Here is a 15,377-nt window from a genome sequence, read left to right as displayed (position 1 = left end):
AAAAAGCAAAAAGTGTTACCTGGCCCCCCCCCCCCCCAGGACAAAGACAAAACAGCAGAGAAAGTTCTCCATTCCCTCCCCCCCAGACCACGTCGTCAGGAAAAAAACAAAGAAAAACAACGTGGCAAACGGTTGTCCTAAGGAGAACAGCAGAACGGTACCAGATTACAGGCTCTCGCTCGGGCAGCAAAGGTTAAATAGTAACGGTGCCGATACACGACAGCGGCTGGTAAAAAGTGCTTAGCAAGAAAAAACACCTCAAAGCGGCTTGTGGGGGGGCGGGGGGGGGAATTTCGAAACCCCTGAAGTGGCTGCGGCTGGGGCGGCCCCTCCACTCTCTTGGTCGGCGGCAGCAGCAGAGGCAGTGCAGTGGCAGTGACAGTGGCAGTGACTAGTGATGGTTGAGCAGCGACTCCTGCCCCTGACAGCGGCTGAGGCGGGGGGTCCCGAGCAGGGCTTTCACTCTGCTGTGGCAGCAGCGGTGGTGGTGTCAGCAGTCTCTGTCACCTCCCGTGACAAGGTGCAGTCCTGGACACAGCCACGTCTCCCGAAGGCCGGAGAAACGGTAATGGTGGCACTTCCGCTTCTGCCCTGTGGCTTTAAAAGGGGGCCCACCTATTCTAGGTCCTGCACTTGGCCACAACAACTCCCTGCAGAACTACAGGCTGGGGACAGAGTGCCTGGACAGTGGCCAGGTAAAAAGGGACCTGAGGGTACTGTTTGCCAGTGGCTGAACATGAGCCAGCAGTGTGCCCAAGTGGCCAAGAAGGCCAATGGCATCCTGGCCTATATCAGGAACAGTGTGGCCATCAGGACCAGGGAAGTGATTCTTCCCTTGTACTTGGCACTAGTTAGGCCACACGTCGAGCACTGTGTCCAGTTCTGGGCCCCTCAGTTTAGGAAAGACATTGAGGTGTTAGGATGTGTCTAAAGAAGGACAATCGGCTGTTGAAGGATCTGGAGCACAAGTCCTTTGAAAAACGGCTGATGGAGCTGGGGTTGTTTAGCCTGGAAGAGGCTCAGGGGAGACCTTATCACTCTTTACAACTACCTGAAAGGAGGGTGTAGCGAGGTGGGGGTCAGATTTTTCTCCCAGGCAACTACTGACAGGATGAGAGGGCACAGTCTTAAACTGCTCCAGGGGAGCTTTAGATTGGAATTAGGAAGTTCTACACAGAAAGAGTAATTGGGCATTGGAATGGGCGCTCCCCAGGGAGATGGTGAAGTCACTGTCCCCCGAAGTTTTTAACAAAAGACTGGATGTGGTACTTAGTGCCATGGTCTAGTTGACAAGGTGGGTGTGTCACAGGTTGGACTCAATGATCTCAGAGGTCTTCTCCAGCCTAGTTGATACTGTGATTCTGTGATCTCTGATTCCCTTCTACAACTCCAGAAAGGAAAAAACAGTTCTGCCTCCCGTGCTTAAAGAGACAGGCCATTAAAAATGAGGAAACAGGATAGATACATAATCGGTTGCAACCACCTAATGCTAAACCCCACCTCATTTTCCTATAACTAGGACATTCCTACCCTTCCTTTACAGTCTCAGAGGCCACCTAGATTTGAAGGACAGTGTAACAAATGCTGAATCCACCCATCACTTGGTCTGTACCTTCTTACAGACTCTGACACATTGGCTGTAATTAACAACATGCAGTCCAAGACCGTTTTAGTTACATGACCATGTACTCTTTTTGCAGAGGAGTGTTATTTCATAAACCACATTCTTTTCTCTACATTTTTTTGAAATGCAGCTCCATTTACCAGACATGGGTAAAGTCCTAGTTTTTGAAGATATTTTATGAAACTAATTTTTACTGCAAGTCTTTCAAACTTGGCTTCACTTAACGCACATAAGTAAATAATGTTTTTGCTTAAATTGTGAACTGAAATTAAGTGAAAGCAGTTTTAGTAATCTTAGATGCACAATTGAAAATAATAAAGACATTCTTCAGCACCTTGTGAAGGCAAAGTTTCCATCTATTTCAGATGTAACTATTCACACTTCATATTTCTGAAAACTGAATTGAAGAGCTTTGCTGGACATTCATAGAGTCATGGAATCATAACATGGTTTGGGTTGGAAGGGGTCTTAAAGATGATCTCATTTCAATCCCTCTGCCCTGGGCAGGGAACCTTCCACTAGACCAGGCTGCTCAAACCCTTGTCCAATCTGGCCATTCAACAAGCATGCATGAGTATTTTTGCAAGTATTAGCCTATTATTGGCATTACTGTAGATCACAGAAGCCTATAAAGACAACAGAACTCCACAGTTCTGCATGCAAACAGAAGATGCAACTTCCACCGAAAGGCTATTTACCACACACTACCTCTGGTTCCTCTTCACTGCTGATATTTGGAATTTTGGGGTCAGTCCTCTAATGAGACTTAGAGACTTACCCTTTCAAACTGCTACCTTTGTAAGGTAACAGGAAGAGCTTCAAATCTATAGTCAATAATTCTTTGTGGGTCAAGCATCTCCAAAACCACTATATCCTCACCCCTTGTTTTGATAAACTCTCCCTCCTTGAATCCTTCTATGGACCTGTAATTACAAAGGGCTGTATCAAGATCACAGACACAGCACTTTTTAGCTGTACTGCTCACACAAGCTGTCATTAAACTTTTTCAGACTCCTACATTCTACTCGTTTATTTTTGTTGTTGTTTGGTGTTTGGTTTGGGTTTTTTTTTTTTGGGTAGGGGGGTTTGGTGGGTACTGCAAGAGATGGAGAATGACAGTGAACCAAATTAAGACCTCAACGAAAAACACTGACTACTTTTAACATAAGTCAGTCCTAACCAGGTTCACTTTGCAACCTAACAGTACTTGCAAAGAGAGATGGCATGACCTTGAAATAAGAGGATAGGACTGCTTACGTCAATACAGTATCAAAAAATGTTCATAAAATGATTCCTAACCCTGACTTCTCTGCTACAGATAATAGAGCTGATAGGCTAGACCATAATCATAGCATTGTTGTATGGCATCCCAAATGTCTCATCAAAAGACAGACATCTAAGCGCTACTTTTTTCTAACATGGGAAATACAGGGAAAGTAGTCTCAATACAAGAGGCTTAAAATAATCAAACATAAGTTCTAAAATGTAAACAGACTAGTTCTCTCTCACCTTCTGCATTGAAGAATAAAACTATTTCACTTATTCCTTCCTTGGGTTTTGCAGAAAACACTGAACAAGTTGCCCAGAGGTAGATGTCCCATCCCTGAAAACAGTCAAGGTCAGGTTGAATGTGTCTCTGAGCAACTTGATCTGTTCGAAGATGTCCCTGCTTGTTGCAGGCCTTTAAAGGTCCCTTCCTACCCAAACTATTCCATGAAATCCATTGAGAGCAAAAGTACATGATTGCTGCTTTGGGTCATAGTGAACAGCTGACAGCAACAATGACGAAAAATGTTTCTCCCATGTAGGCCTGTCCATGGCTCTAGTTTACTGGATTTGGCCATTAGTCATGACTGGGAACTAAGAGGGGATGTGACTGGGAACTAAGAGGGGATGAGACGTTTCAGTTGCACACATGGTATGTGGCGTATTTCAGTTATCCTTGGGACAGGAACATCTCACAACAATCCTGTGCAGACCAAACCATGAGAAATCTGGAAAGCTCTTCAAGGGAGCAAGGTGCTGCATCCTTGAAATGAAACTCAAGGTGTTTCTTTCTGTGACAGTGCAAGGGTGTTGGGACTGCTTGTGGTGGTCGGTGTTTTACTGTGGGCCAATGCAAGACAGTTCTCATCTATTTCTGAAGAAGACTGAAACATCTGACATGAAAAATTATATTGAAAGTCTTTTCTATTTCCACATTCCTGAGTGATCAAAACGGAGAGCTCGGAGTAGAAGCGCCACTTTCCCTGTGAGATCCACCAGCCCCAAGCAACCGGCCCAGATCTCGATGCCGGCACCCGCCCGGTCTGTGTCGGCGCTGCCAGGAGCTCGCCGCTTCTCTCGAGGCTTTATTCCAACAGAACTACTCAAAAACACTTCCCAGGAGAGCCCCGTTGTGGGGGCAGCGCCCTGACGCAGTCGGGGCCCGGGCCGGGGGCGGCGGGACCGCTCCGCTTCCGGGTTCCCCGCCGCGCCCGCGGGCGTGACGTCGCCGCGTGCGGACCCCGGAAGTAGCGGCAGCGGGGGGCGGGCGGCGCCGCGCGCGGCGCTGGGCCCGGAGCGGCCGCGCGCGCCCCTCCCGCCGGCCACGGGCGCAGGTACGTGCGGGCCCCGCAGCGCCGGGACGGGCGGCGGCGGGAGGGGGCGGCCGCCCGGCCTTCGAGCCGCCAGCGGCGCCGTGGCGGGGGAGTTGGGGCGGTGGCGCCCGGTCGCCTCTCGCAGCCCTGCCCAGGGATGGAGACGCCAGGCCCGCGGGCCTCCGGTGTGCGCGGCGTCAAGCCCGGAGCGGCGGCCGGGCCGGAGCGGGGCGGTGGCGGCTGCCTGTGGCCGGGCTCCGGAGAGCCGCAGGAGCGGGTGTGAGGATTAAGTAGCCGGGAGTGAGGAGTATCCGGGTGCCCATATCAGCGCAGTGGCAACACGGCCGCAGTGTCACCGCCCAGGACGGGCCCTACAGGCTCCGACTGTCACCGCGCTCTGCCCGCCGTTGCTCCACGTGTTGGCACCTTCTCAACTGCTTCCCAGTGTCGCGGGCGTCGCATGGACCAGAAACAGGGAATAGCAGTTACCATTTCTAGTTTTCTAAATAATCTAAAGCTTTTGTTCTTCGGAATGTATTCTCACAGTCATTGCTGCAGCTTTTGGTGCTTTCAGCTGCTTTTGCGAAACAAGACTTGGCAGTTTTCTCTGGTACCTAACCCGAGCTTCCTGTACAGTCATAAATGAGAAAGGATCACTGCTTGACTCCTGACTTTTTATGTCTGGGTTTGAGTAGTAATTTTGTCTCCTAATTTTGCTCTCCTAATCAGATGAGATTGAAAACTTTTTTTGACTTAAGTTTCTTGTAGTTGTCCTGGCAGTTTAAAAAGCTGCATGAAATATTTGTCATTTCTGAGTTGTCCAGATATAGGCAAATAATTTTCCAGTTTAAATTGTTACTTTGATATGTTTTTGGTTTGTTAATGAGATAACTCAAAATCTGTAGTTCTAAAACAGGAGATGCTAGGCATCTATAGTTCCTTTTCAGAATCGGCTCACTTTGCTTTTTAAAGAATTGTTGCCTTCTTTTGAGAGAGAATGAACCACTTTTTTTCCCAGATAGCTAACTTTTAACTCTGGTGTTACATGACCCAAACTGCTCAGAACCATGTAAGCCAGCTTGTCAAGTCTTCACGAATTGTATCTTCCACTTTACACTATTTCTGCATGAAGTTTTTGCTAGGGTAGTAAGCTTGAGTGAGCAGGTCACAGGACAATACCATAATTGGCAAAAGAAGTATTATAAAATCGACAGCAATTATAAAGCTAACTGGATATCTTTGATCTTAACAGTGCAGTGATTTGGTGACAGTAAAGAGTGGGGTGTTGACAATATTTGCCTTTAAAGAAGCATAATACCGGTAGTACAGCAAAAAGGTGTTCTTTTAGTAATTGCTTGTATTTTCTTGGAATCCTTAATTGGGACTGTGGGTTAAAGAGGGTGGCAGCATGTTACGCTACCAGTGGCAAAGCAGCCTTATGATAGCATATTGGTTAAATGTAGGAAAAAGTAAAAGAGCTCTTGTGTAGGGAAAACTAAAATCTTAACAATTGGAGATACTCAGCTGCTTGGGGTGTGTCATAGAATGCTACTAGTGTTAAAATACATCACGTCTTTTTGTATGGTCCTCTGGGTTGGGAATTGAACAGATTTGGTCTTCTGAGTGTTTCCAGGTATTATTACACTTTCTTTCAAAAAAAAGAAAGACTCTTTGCTCGCAAGAGTACTGATCTTTGCATGGAAAGCTCCAGATAGAGCCTCCAGGTGATGTCTGTTTCTGTGGCTGAAGCCACTGCCAGTACTTACTGCCTGCCTGTCTGCTGGAGATCTGATATGCCTGCCACCCTTGATGTCAGTCTGGGCACTCCTCAGCCCACCTCTGTCAAAACATGGTGGGTTAAGACAGATGTAATATTTATTGTGTTCAAGTTGACCTGACTTTTTGTCTGAAATAGCTTAGCAGATGTGGGTAGGCGTAGGAATAAAATGAAAACTTCCAGCAGGCCAACAGTACAGAGCAGCTGGAGGTGGACAAGGGCATCATCATTTCAGAAGCACAGCGCACACTCAGAGTGCTTTCTGCCGTAGTGAAATACCTTTAATTATTGGAGTTTTCTCACCAGTGCCTGGATTTTGTCTGTTTTCTTGAGATGGCCTTCTCAGTGATTGTAGCCAATTATGGCTATATTTAAATCTGCAAGTTGACTTGACCATGGTCTTTACTGAATTGCCTTTTATGTTCTAGTTAGCAAACATTTGGGAGAGCTTCTCCTTATAATTACTCAGTGGGGATTTATCTTTTAATCTCTCTTCTTTTAAGTTCACAACCTTATTTTTTTTTCCCCCTGAAGACTCAGCACTGACTTTGGAGGTTTTGCCCATTCCAGGCTCTATAGAAAAAGTTCTGAATACAACTCTGTTGCTGGTACTTTGAATTTGACCCACTGTTCCTTTGGGGAGCAATGCGCTGTTGTGACTGAGGAGTTTTTTAGATTTACAATAGATTACTGGAATTCTTTGAAGTAAAGCATCCATTCAAAGAATGAATGGATATCTTTTTTTAAATTTTTTTCCACTCGCTTACTGAAACAAGTTGCTTAACAGTGGGCGTGAAAACATCCTCTTAAAAAATTTAATGCTACCCTATTAATTTTTTGGTGCCTCAGAAGGAATTTTTTTTTTTCTCTATAAGTCTAATTGTACAGATATCTACTTAGCCTGTAGATCAGTTTCAGAGGTTTGCACTGAGTGGAATTCCACAATTCCACTTTACAATTTAATGAATTAAAAATGGTTATTTTTCATGGTTATTTTTCAGTGTGTTATGTGCTGTAGGTAGAATGTGCATTGAAAGGAATGCTTTTGAAAGGAAGGCTCTGGAGTGAGGACTTTGAGAACTTAATGTTTAACTACTCACAGCATTCCTTACACTGTTCTTGTAATGTGACTGAGTTTCATTGGAAGGTGAAAAGATGGAGCTTACCATCAGATACTTATTAGTACCAGTTTTGGTAATGATTTTTGTTTGATAGCTGACCAGTTGTAGGAATTAGACTGGGACCACGAGTTGCCTCCAACTACAGACTCACTGTCAGGAGTGCCATCGTGAGTAGTAGTGATAGGACAAAGAGTAATGGTTCTAAACTGAAAGAAGACATGTTTCGATTAGATATTAGGAAAAAACTTTTTTACAGTGGAGATGCTAAGACATGAGATCAGGTTGATCAGAGAAGCTATGAGTGCTCCATCCCTGGAAGTGGAAGGCTAGGCTGGATGGTGTTTTGGGCAGACTGGTGTGGTGGAAGGTATTGCTGTCCATGGCAGGGGCATTGGACTAGATGAACTTTAACCTCCTTCAAAACCCAAATGATTCTGTAAGAAATGATGTGGGACTGGAGGGGGTTAGTGGAGAATCTAGAAACGGGAGAAGGGCTGAAAGTGTTGTATCATATGGACTTCAGCAAATCTGCAACCTGAGTCACCTTGTACTTGAACTGACTGTGATGAAACCTCTCTACCAGTTTCCTGAGAAATCTGCGCCGTTAATGAGTTAATTAGTAATGATACTGCTAGTGAGTATGGCGTCCTCCTCTGTGGTTTAGTGAAGTCTTCGTATAACTGCTTTTATTCTTGTTACGCTGTCCTGGAGGGTATCTGCCTCCAGCTTGGTGAAACCTCTCTGATACTGCAGTTTGTATTCTATTGAGTGTGTATCCCAAGGAGAAAGATAAACTCTGCACAGCTCATCAGGCTAATTTTAGATGTTTCTGCTACTGTAGTTTCTGTACATTTCCAGGTTCCTGTTGGCCAACAGAAATTGAAGGGGACCAATTCTGTGCCAAATCTGCTGTATACACATTTGAGTATTCTAGGTATTGATTTTTAATACTTAGGTGAAATAAGTATTGTCTTAGCAACATAGTATTAGCTGAATAATATTTAGTGTGTGGTGAATTTAGGAAACTCTTCTGTCAGCAGACAGAGTTTATTCTCAGTGTCATGGTTTAACACCGGTTGGCAGCTAAGTACCATGCAGCTGATTGCTCATTCCCTTCCACTTTCCCCCTGCCTCAGTGGGATGGGGAGTGAATCAGAAAAAAAAAGTCCAACTTGTGGGTTGACGTAAGAACAGTTTGATAATTGAAAGAAAGCAAAATATAATAATACTAATGATAATAATAATTTTAATGAAGAGAGAGAGAGAAATGAAACCCAAGACAGAAGTGATGCTCAGTACAACTGCTTACCACCTGCTACCAATACCCAGCCTGTGCTTTAACAGCCATTGACTCCTCTTCCTGGTAGCTCCCCCAAAAGAGGACATATGGTGGACATGACATTCTATAGTATGGAATGTCACTTAGGCCAGTTTGGGTCAGCTTTCCTGACCATGCTCCCTTCCACCTTTTTGTGCAGCTCATTGCTAACAGAGCGTCAGATACAGGAAAGCTCTGGTCTTAGAGTGAGCACTGCTTAAGAGCAGCCAAACCATCAGTGTGTTATCAACATTGTTCTCATTCTGAATCCAAACCACAGCACTGTACCAGCTACACTAAATCTAACCCAGCTGGAATGAGGACACTCAGGCAGTCAAATGAAAGAAGATTTTATTTATTGCTTGTGCTGGTTTAAAGGTAAACCAGCAGGGGAAATGAACTCAACTCAAAAGAGAGATTATAAGTCAGAATAACAATTTAATAAAATAATACAATAAGTACGATTATACAGACAAACAATTGGTTTTAACCCACAAAACCCAAATATATAACCCAGCACCCTGGGGCATGAACAGAGTGGTGTTCCTTGGGCCCCCTGAGTCCAAAGTAAAAGGAGAGGGAAAAAACCTGTTGGTGAGGGTGCTGTTGCAGTCTGGTCAAGAGTGGTGGTTGCAGTCTGGTTGAAAAGTGGTGGTTGCAGTTCAGTTGAGAGTGATGGTCTGCAGTCTGGTTGAGAGCATGGCCTGCAGTCTTCCTCTGGATCCCATGAGTGGTTACAAAGGTCCCAAGACTCCAAGATTATGTATCTTCCAGTTCAGGCAGGAATGCTCAGTACCTCCCTCAGGGTGGGGGGTTCCTTAATGGGTGTGAGGACAAGAGCAACTCCCATCTCGCAGGCCTCTTAGCACCTAGTTTATAGCCTGAGGAGTCAGGCTCTATGTGCACATGGTGTAAATGGTTCATTGATAACAGTTCTGGGAAATGGCATGGAAGGCTATAGAATACACAGTTTTGGGTTACGCCCACCCAGTGATGGACTGGTCTCAGCTGTCCTAACTAGGACACATGTCTAGAAAGAGGAATGGTGGTTAAAAGAAGAATTAGCTGTATACATTGTCAGTTGTACTGCACATGTTGACTGGAAGCAGGTTCATACCTGAAGCACTAGTAATACTGAATTTTAATGTTTATGTTTCTTGGTGCATGTTGTGCTGGTTTAAGGTAAACCAGCAGGGGAAAATTAACTCAACCCAGAAGAGAGATTATAAGTCAGAATAACAATTTAATAAAATAATACAATAAGTACAATTATACAGACAAGCAATTTGGTTTTAACCCACAAACCCCAAATGTATAACCCAGCACCCTGGGGCATGAACAGAGTGGTGTTCTTTGGGCCCCCTGAGTCCAAAGTAAAGGGAGAGGGGGAAAACCTGTTGGTGAGGGTGCTGTTGCAGTCTGGTCGAGAGTGGTGGTTGCGGTCTGGTTGAGAGGGGTGATCTGCAGTCTTCCTCTGGATTCCACGAGTGGTAAAAAAAGGTTCCAAGACTCCAAGATTATATATCCTCCAGTTCAGGCAGGAATGCTCAGTACTTTCCTCAGGGGGAGGAGTTTCACAAAGGGTGTGAGGAACAGAGAGGCACCCTTCTATCTGGAAGGCCTCTTAACACCTACTTTGTAGCCTGAGGAGTCAGGCTGCTCTGGGCAGAGGGTGTAAATAGTCTATTGAAAACAGTTTCTGGGAAATGGCATGGAAGGCTATAGAATACACAGTTTTGGGTTACACCCATCCAGTGATGGACTGGTCTCAGCTGTCCTAACTAGGACACATGTGCATTTAAAGTCAGGCCCATCATATTTTTCTTCAAGTTTTTGCAATTTTTAATGTAGTTTATTATCAATTGGTAATAAGGAAGTTTTCTGTTCACTGTCAATTTCAAGTCAAAGTTTAAACTAAATTTTTTTTTTGAGAGGGACATACTGAAAAATGTTTTTGGTTGTATTGAAAATATTCTTGATTACTCCTAAGTACCCTTAGGCATCTCTAAGATGTAGATAAGAAATGTGAAATTTATTGGGAAGATAGCTTTGGAAATTGAGAACGATTTCCAAAGACAGCTAGTCTGGATTTGTCTGAATTACAAGCTTCTTAAAGTTGCCATTTTCCATTTGAAGTTAAATCTTTTAAGATAGTTATTTTGAATTCTCTGAAGATTTCAGCTACAATGTATATACTCTGCTGGCCGATTGAGCTGTCTTCACCATGTCAGCTTTATGCAGCGTCAGTGATGAAAGCTCCTGGTGGGATATGGGAAAAATGTGTTCTCCGGTTTCTTGTCACCCCTTAACTGGAGTATATTTTGGCTTAGGAACAGGCATAATGGACCTCATTCTTGTTTTGTTTTAGGTGCATGAAGAGAGTTAGGTGGTTTATTGTACTTTGGAGCTGTTTTTTACTTCGGTGTCTTGGTTTCTGGAGTAGTAACTGCTTGTTGAGAAGATGAACAGGGTAGTTCTGGTTGATCATGTTGTTAGTGTGCCAGGTGCTCTTCAAGTTGTCTTGAATATTGTGTTGAAGACCAAACCCAACAAATAATGTAGTGGTTATAGTTTCTTTTGAAGTTTCTGCAAGCCAGGCTTTATAAAGCCTTGAAATGCACATTTGAGTGGCTGTCATATTTTTGTGCAGCATGATTAGCGTTTTTCATGGCGAGGCTTCGCGAACGAAGATTTGGGAAGGCTCTACCCACATTTGTTACAAGCACTCTGGTGGCTGATGAGGCCAATACGTGACAGACATATCCAATTGCAAAAGGCACGGCAGAAAGACTCCTTAGGTGGTGTATTCTGCAAGGCACGATTCTTTCTGCGTTGTCTTTTCTCCTCGAGAGTGATCCTGCGTGTGTTCTCGAAGGAGACAGCTGCGTTATAGATGGTGTGTCTCCAGGCCTCCCGATTGGAGGGCAGAGTAGACCAGTTATGGTGATCAATATGGCCCAGGCTGAGATGTTTCAGGGAGTCCTTGTATCTTCTCTTTGGGCCTCCTCTCTTGCGATTAGCATACAATACATGCAAATCTCAGTCTCCTTGTTTAACTGAAGAAGATGCTAAATCATGTTCTTGCTTTGCATTCTTCCTTCTTGTCTTAGCCACAATATACAACCAATCTTGAAAGCACCTAGGTTTTTTTCTAACAAATGGGCATGTCATTCCTCTTGCAGAACATGTTTGTTACAATCCCATCTCAAGAAATAAGATGTTAAGTGGACTACATTTAAATAAAAGCAAGCACCACAATCAAAAAGAAAATTGGAAGTATTTTCAAAGGAGATATATGTTAACAGGAAGTCTTGGTAGGGAAAGAGCCATTATATAAAGGCATTATTAAAATTTAGTGAAATGAGGGATAAATAGGTGTGCTCACGCACCCAGTCTTTGTCTGTCTTGGTCCTTGTACTCAAAGAATATCTCCCCACTGAAGCATATGATTCAATCTTATGAAATAAAATCTGAATGAAAAGAGAATTGTGTCTCTGTATGTTGATAACTCCTGTGCTGCAGCAGTTTGTTAACATAGCTGCCAACCTCCAAGCCAAGGAGAAACATCTCAGAGCAAGCACAGACATCAAAATCAACAAAGTTACTATAAATGCAAACTTGTGTATGATACATGCTAATCAGTAAATCAGATTTTTTTTGAGGTTTTTTTTTTATTTTATTTTAAATGTTTTTATTTTGGAATAGCAGAGTTTGAAATTTGAAAACATAAACTATTTCCTACCCCAGTGATCAGTTACTGAGTCCTCGTTTTGCTTTTTCTTGGCCATATTGACAAATCAGGCTAAAAAGTTTTCAGGCAGCAGCTGTGTCCCTGTTCTGTCACCTTGGTTGTACCAGGTAATGAACCAAATATGAGAATTGATAAGTTAAAAGTATACTTTTAACAAAAAAACAAAAACAAAAGGGGTGGTGAGGGGAAAGAAAGAAAGAAAGGAAGGTAATTTTAACTCAGATTAGGTCCCCATTTTGGTTTAACTCAGATATGATTCCCTGAACTGGTTCGCCATGCATTGCGACAAACAGTTCTGTTAGCTGAAGGGACAGCATGGGTAGGGGGTGGGACTGCTAAAGTTGTTTTGCAAAGATGTGTTTGGGAATATGTCCTTTGATTCTAAGACCTGGGGGCAGGAATGGTATTTGTTCTGTGTTAGTTCTCTATGAAACAGTGGGGTACTTATTATCTGTCTGGATGAAGTCGAATATAGCATTCCCTTCGCTTGGATTTAACATTTCTCAGTGTTAGAAATTGTCCTCAATTTTTAGAAACTTTGAGCAAGTTCTGATAATGGCAGCATGAAAGCTCCAGGTTATTTCACTTCGTGTTTTGTCCACTGTGATAATGAAACCTTTATTTCCAAAAAGAAGCAATAGATGCTTAACGACCTTGCTGTGTGAGATTTTGTATCTGTAGCAAACCCCGGCTAGTATCCTGACTTGTACTTTCTTTATTAAGACATGATTTTCTGTTGTCAATGAGTCAGAAACAGACAGTGACTTTTTGGCACACGGTACCATTTGTTCTTCATTGTTTCTCCATTGCTTCTATTTCTAAATAGGTTATCTCTTGAATTCTAGCATTACATTCAAGTGAATCATCCCACCAACTTCAGTAATATCAAATAGTTTGAATGTACATTCCTGCAGAAGAACTGTAAGTTCTTCATTATCTTCCCAACATAATTCTCTGGGCAATTAAAGATTTTTTTTAAATTTTTGTCTTTTCATTCTTTATTCTATTAGTCCTATTTTCCTTGTCTTTCTTTCTGATGAGTGTTTAAGTAGTCATAAAAATTAGGATATCTCCCTAAGGAATAACTGTAAGAGGACTACACCAAAATAATCAGAAACTTGACTTTTTACCTATGTGAGGTAGTTGGTTGAAGGAGGAGGGGAGGAATAGAAGTATGTTGAGATGGGAAGTCCAGTTCCTTAAGGATATCAACCTATACCTGCGTTTTCATTGTGATGAAAGATAAAACTATTACCTGGTTTGTTTCAGACAGATGCTGAATTTTTCAAAGCTAGTAGTGCATTCCTTTTGAGAAGCTGAGATTTTGCCTACCTAGTGATGTCCAGAAGAAACATTTTTAAGAACAAAGTTCAGAAAATTCCAGAGAATCATGATTTTTAGAGATTGCTACTGACAGGAATACCAAGAAAGTTTACCATTCCCACACAAATAAAGCAATCTAGCTTTCTAGAAAAGAGGCATGGTGCAGATAATATAGTATTTTTTCTTTGATTGTTCTTAATTGCATTTATTTGCTGTTCTAGGACATGAGATAAATAAATTTTAAGTTTTACTTTATGGCAAATGGTGGTAGATATACCTCCCCGTGAGAAATTTGCTGGAGGTGGTCAAATGTGAGAGTGGGACCTACAGAAATTGTGGAATAACCCTTGTTGCACATCTTCAAAATCTGACAAGTGCCAAAGCAGCTTGTTCTGGTAACACCTTTTTCAGTTGTTCTCCAAAGGTATAGATAGATCTATATTGTCTCCTACACATATGATACGATGTCTGTGTGTTTTGGGTAAGAAACAAGATAGTTCATAAAGTCTACTTTTGGGTCAGGTATCAACTTCAGTTTTAGTATGTAAGAATCTCAAGTGATTCTACCTGTACAAGACATGCTGTGCTCTTTTTGTTGTTTGGACATGCCTGTCAGCACCACAGAACAGCTGACTCTGCTTGTTCCACCACAGGACTGTGGTTAGAATGACCAGTGGCAGTGGACAACAGGGGGTGTGGTCTAAGGAAAGCGCTCAAGGGCTTTGTTATTTCCATACTTGTTCTATAATGGCAGGATGAATGAAACCAGAGGACTGGGGCGGTGTGGACAAGAGGAAGTTGAGAACAAGGAGTTGAGTTGGCAGTGTCTCTGCGAAAGCTCTTGGAATGAAGGGTTGAATGAGGACAGCTTGGGGAGGGAGTGGAATGGCACTCGAATGGTCGAATGAGGTCAGGTGAAACTGGAAGCTTGTGAAGGAAATAGGAGAGGATGATTGAGAGGCACTAAAGTATGGGGGAGGAGAACTGAGATTGGGAGAAACATTGGGGTAATACTTAAAGCTCAAGGGAGGAAGGTTAGACAAAATACTGAACTGCTCCTTAAGTGAGCACCGTCATTCAATGAATTGACAAAGGCAGAAGTGCAGTCGAAGAAACCCAGATGTGATTATACCTTCTGTATTGGGTTTTTGTGTCAAGGTTTTGGGGGCTGCAGGTGTGGCTTCTGTGAGAATCTGGCAGAAGCATCCTATGTGTCCAGTAGAGCCAGTGCCAGCCAGCTCCAAGGTTGACTTGCTGCTGGCCAAGGCTGTACCCTTATAACCCATGAAGGTTCACAGTGGAGCAGGAGGCTGTAATACTGGGGGAAGCCTGCACTGAAAGAGGCTTCTGGCAGCACCTGTGGAGAGAGAAGCCCATGCTGGAGCAGGTTTGCTGGCAGGACTTGTGACCCTGTGGAGGACCCATAGGGAACCAGTCTGTTTGTGAAGGAGTGCATCCCATTGAAGGGACCCATGCTGGAGCAGTTCATGAAGAACTGCAGTCTGTGGGAAGGACCTGTGTTTGGGAAGTTTGTGAAGCACTGTCTCCCGTGGGGATCACCCCATGCTAGTGCAAGAAGGTGAGAAGTCCTTTCCCAGAGCAGAAAGGAGTGGCAGAAGCAGCGAATCTTGAACTAACCACAGGCCCCATTCCCCGTTTCCCTGCACTACTGGGAGAAGGAGGTAGGGAATTTGGGAGAGAAGTTGAACCTGGGGAGAACGGAAGGGTTGAGGGAAAGTGTTTTAAGATTTCGTTGTATTTCTAAATATCCTACTCTGATTGGCAGTATATTAAATTAATCTCCCCAGATTGAGTCTCTTTTGCCCATGACTGTAATTGCTGAGTGATTTCTCCCTGTACTTTAGTGTTGAGTCCTTAGTTATA

At 43.5% G+C, this 15,377-nt stretch overlaps 1 protein-coding gene across 3 annotated transcripts in view; it reads left to right on the top strand.

The window, feature by feature from the left end:
• Positions 1–4,173: 4,173 nt before the first annotated feature.
• FAM172A (family with sequence similarity 172 member A) overlaps positions 4,174–15,377 on the top strand; it is a 280,969-nt gene continuing 269,765 nt past the window's right edge. For 2 of the 3 annotated variants that reach the window (XM_017807270.1, XM_017807268.1), the window contains exon 1: positions 4,174–4,224. The gene's annotated coding sequence lies outside the window, so the exon portion shown is untranslated. The remainder of the gene's footprint in view (positions 4,225–15,377) is intronic. The other variant, XM_017807271.1, reaches the window with a different exon arrangement.

Source organism: Lepidothrix coronata, unplaced genomic scaffold (assembly GCF_001604755.1).
Source record: "Lepidothrix coronata isolate B3197 unplaced genomic scaffold, Lepidothrix_coronata-1.0 Scaffold18, whole genome shotgun sequence".
Taxonomy (NCBI): domain Eukaryota; kingdom Metazoa; phylum Chordata; class Aves; order Passeriformes; family Pipridae; genus Lepidothrix; species Lepidothrix coronata.
The sequence above is the reverse complement of the archived record's forward strand: the minus strand, read 5'-3'. Positions and strand labels throughout refer to the sequence as shown.